The sequence below is a fragment of the Gorilla gorilla genome, chromosome 3, assembly GCF_029281585.2.
Source record: "Gorilla gorilla gorilla isolate KB3781 chromosome 3, NHGRI_mGorGor1-v2.1_pri, whole genome shotgun sequence".
Taxonomy (NCBI): Eukaryota; Metazoa; Chordata; class Mammalia; order Primates; family Hominidae; genus Gorilla; species Gorilla gorilla.
Genome location: NC_073227.2, coordinates 32768041 through 32779048, shown reverse-complemented (window position 1 = coordinate 32779048; position 11008 = coordinate 32768041). Strand labels below are relative to the sequence as shown.

The following is an 11008-nucleotide window of genomic DNA, read 5'->3' as shown; positions in this document are numbered from 1 at the left end:
AAAGATCCAAAAACTGGCTACCATTTCTCAGACCCCAAAACATACATTGGCCAAGATGTGTTACAACAGAAGATTAACTCTTCTTGTCATTAGCAGATAACCAACGTGCTTCCAATCTGACAAAGCTCTTCCCAGAGGACTATTTGTAGGGATAGATGCACTGTTGCCCATACTGACTACTCTAAACTTAATATCAGACCAACAGAACAAATGAATTTTCACAAACAAATGCAAATGGGTCCTCTAACTTTGTAAAGTGGGTGTATTAATCAGGGTTCTCTAGAGGGACAGAACTCATGGAATATATAAACGAGAGTTTATTAAGTATTAACTCCCACGATCACAAGATCCCACAATAGGCCGTCGGCAGGCTGAGGAGCAAGGAGAGCCAGTCCGAGTTCCAAAACTGAAGAACTTAAAGTCCAATGTTCAAGGGCAGGAAGGATCCAGCACAGGACAAAGATGTAGGCTGGGAGGCTAGGCCAGTTTCTCTTTTCACATTTTTCTGCCTGCTTGTATTCTAGCCTCCCTGGCAGCTGTTTAGATTGTGCCCACCCAGATTAAGGGTGGGTCTGCCTTTCCCAGCCCACTGACTCAAATGCTAATCTCCTTTGGCAACATCCTCATAGACACACACAGAATCAATACTTTGTATCCTTCAATCCAGTCAAGTTGATACTCAGTATTAACCGTGACCGGGTATACAAAGGAGTCCTATTGTTTCCTCAACAGTACTGAAAAAAATGGCTACATGAGCTCTAATAGAGAAAACAACAGACTCCCAGCTTTCCATCAGGTTTTACTTAATCCTTTGAGCAGCTCCATTCCCAGCCTCTGTTGTTCCCCAGTAATAGAGAGACAGGGGGTCTTTGCATCCAGGAAGGTCCTTGGGAGATTCCCCAGGACAAACCATACCTGGCAGCTGTTGGGAGTCTCCCGATGACTGTCGACTTAGAAGCCACTGGCCACTGAGCACAGATCCATCCCCGAGGAGTCACCAGATTTGTTCCCGGACAGAACAAGGTCTGGCTGCTCATTTCTGTGATCCAATAACAAGATGCAGACAGACTGGGAAAGAAGGGAGTTTATTTCTGCAACCAGTTACAGAGAGAAAGTCGAAGTAACTCACCAGACCAACTCAAAGTTACAAGTTTTTTTCTAGTGCTGATATACATTTTAAGCTCCATGCTACATGTAGAATTGCATCTACAAGCAGGAGTGTTTCATTCACTCTATATCTAATCTTTAACTAGGGTCTAGGGTCTGGAAAGCTTTCTCTGGAGTCTTGGAAAGTTTCTTAATCAGTTTTTTAAAATTTATTTTTTATTTTTATTTTCTTGAGATGGCGTTATGCTCTTGTCTCTCAGACTAGAGTGCAACGGTGCGATCTCAGCTCACCGCAACCTCTGCCTCCCGGGTTCAAGTGATTCTCCTGCCTCAGCCTCTCAAGTAGCTGGGATTACAGGCACATGCCACTGAGAGGTGACAACGTGCTAGCAGCCCTCACTTGCTCTCGGTGCCTCCTTGGCCTCGGCGTCCCCCCTGGCCGTGCTTGAGGAGCCCTTCAGCCCGCCACTGCACTGTGGGAGCCCCATTCTGGGCTTCACCAAGGCCGGAGCCGGCTCCCTCTGCTTGGAGGAGGTGTGGAGGTAGAGGCGCGGGCGGGAACAGGGGCTGCGCACTGGGCTCGCAGGCCAGCTCGAGTTCCTGGTAGGTGCGGGCTCGGCAGGCCCCATACTTGGAGCGGCCGGCCGGCGTCGCTGGCCACGGGCAGTGAGGGGCTTAGCACCTGGGCCAGTAGCTGCAGAGAGTGTGCCAGGTCCCCCAGCACTGCCAGCCCTCCCAGGTCACGCTTGAATTCTCACCAGGCCTCAGCCTTCTCCCTGCGGGGCAGGGCTCAGGACCTAGGCGAAGCCAGCTGGGCTCCTGGGACTTGGAGAACTTTTATGGCTAGCTGGAGGATTATATATGCACCAATCAGCAGTCTGAGTCTAGCTCAGGGTTTGTGGATGCACCAATCAGTACTCTGTATCTAGCAGGGACTTGGAGAACTTTTATGTCTAGCTAGAGGATTGTAAATGCACCAATCAGAACTCTGTCAAAAACGGACCAATCAGCTCTCTGTAAAACAGACCAATCAGCTCTCTGTAAAATGGACCAATCAGCAGGATGTGAGTGGTGGTGGGGGGTGGGGGGGGGTGGTCAGATAAGGGAATAAAAGCAGGCTGCCCAAGCCAGCAGTAGCAACCGGCTTGGGTCCCTTTCCAGTTTGTGGAAACTTTGTTGTTTAGCCCTTTGCAATAAATCTTGCTGTTTCTCACTTTTTGGGCCCCTGCTGCCTTTATGAACTGTAGTACTCACTGCGAAGGTCTGCAGCTTTAGTCGTGAAGCCATCGAGACCACGAACTCATCGAAAGGAATGAAAAACTGCTGACGGGCCGCCTTTAAGAGCTGTAACACCGCGAACGTCTGCAGCTTCATTCCTGAAGTCAGCGAGACCATGAACCCACCGAAAGGAAGAAAGTCCAGACACATCTGAACATCGGAAGGAACAAACTGCAGACACACCATCTTTAAGAGCTGTAATACTCACTCTGAAGGTCCGCGGCTTTATTCTTGAAGTCAGTGAGACCAAGAACCCACCAATTCCGGACACACCACCACACGTGGCTAATTTTTGTATTTCTGGTAGACATGGGGTTTCTCTACTACAATGGGGCTGGTCTTGAATTCTTGACCTCAGGTGATCTTCCCGCCTTGGCCTACCAAAGGGTTGGGACTACAGGTGTGAGCCACCAGGCCCAGCTGGAAGTTTCTTAATATTAAGTGAGCCGTGGTATGAGGTGTAGGTGTAAGAATGCTTTTATTGTTTGATCAGACTTTAGGGTTTGAGAAAACCCAGGCGGGATCTTAATGGGTTTGTTTTCTCATTCCAGTCTTCGTACTCAGGCACCAGTTTCTCCAGTTCTTTAATGTTTAACTTATGACTTCTTCATAATTATAGTAAAGGGTGAGTGGAAACTGTTCTGGTTGCTAATGGAAACCTGGCCTGCTACAATGGTGTCCCATAAGTCTCTTAGGCTCTGTTTACTTTTCTTAAATTGTTTTTCTTTCTATTTCTCAGATTCAATAATTTCCATTGTTTTGTCTTCAAATTTGTTAATTCACTCTTCTACTTGCTCAAATCTGCCTTTGAATACTTACTTCCAGTGAAGTTTTCATTTTAGTTACTGCGTTTTTCAGCTCCAGACTTTGTTTTAGGTTTCTTTTTAGTTCTTCTATCTCTTCATTGGTATTTGTTTTGTTGGTACACTACTTTTGACTTTCTTCATGTTTTTTTAGTTCTTTTGGCATCTTTAAGACAGTTTAGTAGATCCGCCATCAAGTCTGTTTCAGGGACAGTTTCTGTTTACTGTTTTTCCTTTGACTAGGCCATGTTTTCCTGTTACATGCTCTATGATTTTTTTTGTCATTGAAAACCAAATATTTGAATACAATAATGTGATAACTCTGGAAATAAGATTCTCCTTCTTCCCAAGGTTTGCTGGTTTTGTTGTTTTTGTTTATTTATTTTTAATTGTTGTAGTTTGTCTCTGGGCCAAGAGCCAGACTGAGGTGTAAACTCAAGGTCTTCCCAAGTTTTTTCTGGGCCTTACTCTGGTCATGTTTAGTCACTTTATAAGTTTTCCTATATGTGTTGTTTTTAATGTCATTGTTCTTTATTTCTGGGTCCAGAAAAGAGAAAAAGAAAAAAATGAAGCAGGGAGCGAAAGGTGCTGGCTTTTTAAATCCCCCAAAGTCACTTGAGCTGGAGGAGTTTGCAACAACTGAGGGTAGGTGCAACAATAATGGCCACTCACCTCTTTGTATGTCTCTGATCTTTTGTGTTCAGAAGTGACATTCAGGGCCAGGCATGGTGGCTGACGCATGTAATCCTGGCACTTTCTAGACGTATCACTTGAGGCCAGCAGTTCAAGACCAGCCTGGGCCAACATGGTGAAACCCCATCTCTACTAAAAATACAAAAATCAGCCAGGTGTGGTGGCAGGTGCCTGTAATCCCAGGTACTCGGGAGGCTGAGGCAGGAGAATCGCTTGAACCCAGGAGGCAGAGGCTGCAGTGAGTTGAGATTGCACCAATGCACTCCAGCCTGGATGAGAGAGTGAGACTCTGTTAAAAAAAAAAAAAAAAAAAAAAAATTCAGCGATCAAGTACAGAGTACTCATATTTGAAGGACAGCGTCCTTTTTGCTCAACCCCCCAAAATGTTTGTAAGCTGCTTCAGGAATCTGTGCACTGCTGCCTGCCTTGTAGATGTGTGGTGAGGGATAGGTAGTTGCTACTATGCTAAGTGCTGAAATTGACAGAAATTAACCACAACTTACTTTCCAAACCTTCCTGTAGAAGTTGCAAGCCTTCTATAGACTCCAGAAGGAGTTAAGACAGATTCTGCCAGTGCAATTATTGCCTGCAAGGAGAGACAGATTATTCCTGCTTCCTGCTCCACCATCTTCCCCAACCTGACCTCCTAGAGTTTTCAGTATCTATTTTAACCTAATCTATGTCCATCCTCAAATAACATTATACTGCTCCAGGTGTAGTGTAGGTAACTTACAACAGAATAACTCCACTTCCTTCCATCCCTCATTACATTGGTGCCATTCATTTCACTTGTCTCTATGCTCTAACCTCCCAAGACATTGTTACTCTTACTTTAAACAGTTATCTGTCAGATCAATTAAGAATGAAAAAAATAAAAGATTTTATTCTACCTTCATTTATTCCTTCTTCAATGCTCTCCCTTTATGTAGGTCTAAGTTTCTGACATATCATTTCTTTTTCCTTGAAGAACTTATTTTAATATTTTTTGCATGCAGTTCTGCTTGCAATGAATTCTCTCATTTTTTGTTGACTAAAAATTTATTTCTCTTTCACTTTTAAAGGATAATTTTTCTGCACCTAAAATTATAGCTTGATGCATTTTAAATAGTTTACTCCATTCTTTTCTTGCTTGGTTGGTTTCTTTTTTTTTCCTTTTTCTTTTCTTTCTCTCTTTTTTTTTTTTTTTCAAATAGAAACTGGGTCTTGCTATGTTGCCCAAGCTGCTCTTGAACTACCGTGGAGGGCCCAAGTGGTCCCCAACCCTCGGCCTCCAAAAGTGGTGGAATTATAGGCATGAGTTACTATGCCTGGCAGTTTTCTGATGAGAAGTCCACTGTGATTATTATCGTTGTTCCTATGTAGGTAAAAAAATTTTTTCTTTCACTTCTTTAAATATTTTCTCTTTATCTTTGCTTTGTTGCAGTTTGAGTATGATATGCCTAGTTGTATGCATTTTGGTATTTATCCTGTTTGATCCATCGTCAGCTTCCTGGATTGTGGTTGTATGTCATTAATTTTGAAAAATTTTTTACCATTATTATTTCAAATATTTCTTCTGATCTTTTTTGTCTGTCTTCTTCTTCTGGTACCAATTACACATAGTTACACTTTTGAAATGTCCCAAAGTTCTTGTATGTTCTGTTCTGGTTTCAATTATTTTTTCTGTTTGCATATCAGTTTGGGAAGTTTCTGTTGAACTATTTTCAAGCTCATGGGTTCTTTCCTTGGTCATGTCCAATCTATTAATGAGCCCATCACAGGCAATCTTCATTTATGTTATAATATTTTTTATTCCTAGCATTTCTTTTTTATTTTTTCATCTATCTTATATTACCCATTTGCTGTTGCATGCTGTCTACTTTTTTCATCAGAGTCCTTTACACATTAATCATAGTTATTTTAAATTTCCTGTCTGATAGCTCCAAAATCTATGTCGTATCTCAGCCTGATTCGAATGCTTGCTTTGTCTCTTCAGACTATTTTCTCTTGTCTTTTAGTATGCCTTGCAATTTTTTGTTGAAATCTACTGTGATGCATTGGGTAATAGGAACCGAAGTAAATAGGCATTTAGTGTGAGGTTTTATGTTAATCTGGCTAGAAGTTGAACTGTGTTTAATGTTTGCTATAGCTAGAGGGGCTAGAGGTTTCAAATTCCATTAGTGTTCTCTAGTCTCCCCTGTTGACTTTGGGATTCTCCAAGAACGAAGCGTTAGTTAGAGTCTGTGTCTTGGACCTTTTTCAGCTGTAATCCACTGCTGTTATACTAGAGTTATGTTGGTGTGGTAGGAAGGAGTGGGAAGGGAAAGTGTTTTGTAATTTTTTTTTTTTTTTGAGACAGGGTCTCACTGTCACCCAGGCTGGAGTGCCGCGGTGCAATCTCGGCTGACTGCATCCTCTGCATCCCAGGCTTAAGCAATTCTCCTGCCTCAGTGCTCACACCCACCCCTGCTTCTCTGCTGAGTAGCTGGAACTATAGGCGCCTGCCACCATGCTGGCTAAGTTTTGTATTTTTCATAGAGATAGGGTTTCACCATGTTGCGCAGGCTGCTCTTGAACTCCTGGGCTCAAGTGATCTGCCCACCTTGGCTTTCCAAAGTGCTGGAATTACAGGTGTGAGGCACTGTGCCTGGCCTCTTTTGTAATCCTGTAATTAAATCTTAGTCTTTTAATAGGCCTATGTCCCTGAGCTGTGACCTTCACAAATGTTTGTTAGCTTTTAAAAATTTCCTTAGGTAGACAAAAAGGCTAGTGGGCTGGGTGCAGGTAAAATGCTCATTTCCAAGTTGGGATAAGGCTCCCATAAAGTCTTTTCCCTGGAAAGTAGGACATCTATATGGACAATGTTCTGGGCATGCTTTACAATGGTTACTCTTCTCTTTCTCTGCCTGAGCCACGGGGACATCTTTCTTAGCTTTTCATTGTGCAAACTGAGTGGGTTTCTGGAGGAAAACCCATTAAAGTCTGGGGGTCTCCCTAACATTAAAATACCCAGGAGTTTCTCATCAACAGTTCATACTCAGACTCTAGAAATTCGTCAAAGTAACCACTTAAGTGTTTCTACCAATTTATGGTTCTGGTTGCTTCTGCTCAAAGTAAGCAGATCTCTGCTGTGACTCTTTGAACTTGCACGTCTCTTCAGATTTCAGCATGGCAGTTTACCCTGCAACCTGGTTCTCTAATGGCTCTAAGAAAAGCCATTGGTTTTCAGTTTGTTCAGCTTTTCTTCTTGAAAAAAGGGAGCAGTAACTTCCAAGCTCTTTACACACCAGAGCTGAAACTGGTAATTCCACCTTGGGCTGTTTTTTATTTAGTATCTTGGCTGAGTTTTCAGGGGTTGGAAAGTGTGTGCAACTTCCTAAACTTCCACTTGGAATTCCCCAGTATGATAGCTCTTACCCCTTACAGATCCAGAATTTAATATGGGGGTTGCACAAACTACTAATGATGTTTATTGTATGTGTATGTTTGTATACTGGGGGCATAGCAAGTAGTTTGAGAACGCTGTAGACTTACCATGAGCTGGACCTGGGCCAGACATCCAGTCTCGATTTCCATATATCTCCATGCTAAGAAAGGGCCAATAATGAAACTCTGAGTCTCTTGGTATCAATGTCATTTTACACACTGTGTCCATGATGTCCTTCAAATCGTTAGATATTCCCTTTTCCCCAGTGTATGGCTACCTAAGTAAATGGCTATAGATACTTGAGGGAAGGACTTGGGGAATCATTACTGTGTACACTTGTGCTGGTGCTGCAGAGTTCTTTCTTCTAGGGACATGCCCTCTCCCTCCAATTAAATATATTCTAGGTCCAAAAACTGGTTCAAGTCCAGAAACTGGGCAAGTGATCATGACTTTGTATCAGAGCATCAGCCTTTAACCTCTTGATCATCCATTGTTGGCTTAATTTGGTTGTTCAGATTGAAGACTTTCTTTGATGGTTGCCCATTTCTTTTGCTCCAGATGGCTTATTTGTCATCTCCTAAACATCTGTGGGTAAAGCCCCCTGGACTGCCGCTCTTGCCTTGCAGTGTCCATTTGGCTGTTGAAGTTTGAGTGCCATCATGTCACTTCAATGTTACAAGGTTCCATCATCTCTACTGTTCTCAGTGAACCCACTTCTGAAATGGTATCTTCTGTCTTCACCCTGGACTACAGAGAGAACCACTGCTGAGTCTTAGAGCGATGCTGATTCCTCTCTAACCAGATAATGCCTTACTGATTTGGTAAGTGGTGTATTCTCTGAACTTTCCTACGAAATATATTCATCTGTTGGGTTTTCCATTTTTATATAAGTATATTCACTCTAGCAAACTCACTTCTTTGAGCCATTTAGTCCCTCCTTACAATGTAAACCAAAGCAGTTTTGGCATCTCTATGTAACCAGGTGTACTGTGAGCCATTGATTTCTCTGTGCTTCTAGATGACATCCTAAGTGTGTTCACACTATCACCCAGGATCCTTGCATGAGTGTTAAATCTTGTATGCTAGGAGAGTATTACCAACTTGATAAATTCTCCCTTATCTAACTGTATGCTCCACCTCCCCACCCTGACATTCATAACCTTCAGAATTCGGTCCTTGGCCAGACATGGTGGCTCACGCCTGTAATCTCAGCACTTTGGGAGGCTGAGGCAGGCAAATCACCTGAGGTTGGAAGTTCAAGACCAGCCTGACTAACATGGAGAAACCCCATCTCTACTAAAAACACAAAATTAGCTGGGCGTGGTGGCACATGCCTGTAATCCCAGCTACTCAGGAGGCTGAGGCAGGAGAATCACTTGAATCCAGGAGGTGGAGGTTGCAGTGAGCCAAGATCGCGCCATTGCACTCCAGTCTGGGCAACAAGAGCGAAACTCTGTCTCAAAAAAAAAAAAAAAAAAAAAGAATTTGGTCATGTGCCTACTCTCCTGGTTCCTGCTGGTACCTGTTGGCTGGGTCCTACAGCTTCTTTGGGTAGGATTGTATGCCAATATTATGTGTCCTCTGATGTATTAGTCTGTTCCCACACTGCTAATAAAGACATACCCAAGACTTGGGTATTTTATAAAGGAAAGAGGTAATTTATAAAGGAAAGAGGTAAATTTTATAAAGGTAATTTATAAAGGAAAGAGGTTTAATGGACTCACAGTTCCACATGGCTGGGGAGGCCTCACAATCATGGCAGAAGGCAAAGGAGGAGCCAAGGCACATCTTACATGGTGGCAGGCAAGAGAGCATGTGCAGGGGAACTCCCGTTTATAAAACCATCAGATCTCCTGAGACTTACTGTCAGTAGAACAGAATGGGAAAGACTCACCCCCATGATTCAATTACCCCCCGACCAGGTTTCTCCCAAGACACATGGAAATTATGGGAACACCAATTCAAGATGAGATTTGGGTTAGGACACATCCACACTGTATCAGATGTTCTTGGAATATCATATGTAGTGATATGACCTTGTATCATGTGATACTTATATCATATACTTTTTTCTGCCTTCCCACTGTAAGAAATGGCAGTCAAAGGAACTTTACTCACAGAAGTTTTGGAGACAATAAATTAAATAAGGCATCTGGAGGAAAATAAATGGGCAAATGTCAAAGGAAGTTCTCAATCTGAACAACCAAATTAAGCCAAAGATGGATGCTTATGATATACTTATATGTAGTGATGTCCCTGGAATATCATATGCAGTGACTTCCTGGTTTATGTATCCTGAAAAGGGTGGTAGATGTTATTCTGCAGAGAGGAAACCTCTGCATCATTTTACAAGAGAGGAACACGAGCTTTTAATACAGAAAAGTAGGGTACTTTGGCAGACTCCGTGGGTTGAGGGGAATCTAGGGATTCAAAATTTTTCGAGTACATCAACCCAAATGTCCCCACCCATGTGTCAGAGTCCCAAATCTTTCCCATCCAGGGTCCTAACCTTGGTATATCACAATTGCCTAAGTGGAGAGTTTAATCTTCTTTGGAAGTTTCCACTTAATTTTCTGCTACTATTATGTTTAAGTCCTGGAACTGCCTTTCAGTTTTCTCTGCCTTTCCACTGCAAGAAATGAAAACCTTTTTATATGCTCCCTCATAGGATTTCTGGTTTTCATGCTTGGTTTTGAATTGCAGATAAATAACTTCCAGCCTTTCATTATCTCTCCCCAAAATATTAATTCTACTTAGCAATAGCCATCAAATTCTAGGGAGCTTATAGTTACTAGTTCCCCCATATGTGAGAACTGCATGCCTTTTGCAGTACACCACATGCTTTTTTCCCAGTAAGCTACAGGTGAAAGTTTTAACAATTGCCCTGCTTCTTTGTGTCCTACCTCCACCACAGATTCATTGCCAGCCAGCAATGGGTGACCAACTCCAAAATCCGATCATAATGTCTGCTTTCTTTCTGGCACCACTTCTGGCACCAAATCTTTTAGGTCGGCTTCCATGAAAACTAGACTCTGAGGCAAAGATTAGCATTTAGAATGTTTATTAAGAAGTACATTTAGGATCAATATCAGTGGAAAGAAAAGATAAAAGTAGAATCAGATAAGGAAAAGTTGACTGTGATGCTGTTGCATGACAATGAATTTGACTGGCCTTTATCCCTGGTTCATGGGATTGGTTCATTTTAAATCCTTGGGGTCTCCCAAGTCGTAAGAGTATCTTTGTTGCTCTCTTTAGTGAATATGCAGTGACTTCCTGGTTTATGTATCCTGGTTTATATATTCCCTTTATTCTCTTTATTCCCTTTATTCTCTTTATGTATTCCCTTTATTCTCTTTAGGTTTATGTATTCCCTTTATTCCCTAAAGAGTTACTCTCTTTATGTTGGGCCCTTGGATGACATCTGAATTAGTGCTAAGGACATAACTCAGGATGGGGACTGGTCATCCCAGAAAGACCAACCATGTGATGAAAGGGTTGAAGCTTTGAGCCACATGTTATCAGCCCAATCTCTTGACCTTTAAGCAGGGAAAGGAGGCTGGAAATTGAGTTGAATCATGGAGCCAATGATTCAGTCAATCAATCATGGCTACATAATGAAACCCCAATAAAAACTGCAGACACTGAAGCTCAGTGGAACATCCTAGTTTGTGAGGACATGGATGTGAGGGAGGGTCACATGTTCTAATTCCATGGGGAGAGG

At 42.5% G+C, this 11008-nt stretch overlaps 1 long non-coding RNA gene across 1 annotated transcript; it reads left to right on the top strand.

Annotated features, from left to right (window-relative positions):
• Nucleotides 1-2243: 2243 nt before the first annotated feature.
• On the top strand, nt 2244-3833 carry LOC129533194 (uncharacterized). The gene is made up of 3 exons (XR_008679274.2): nt 2244-2600; nt 2937-3010; nt 3736-3833. It is a non-coding gene; the product is annotated as an uncharacterized lncRNA (long non-coding RNA).
• The last annotated feature ends 7175 nt before the right edge of the window (nt 3834-11008 follow it).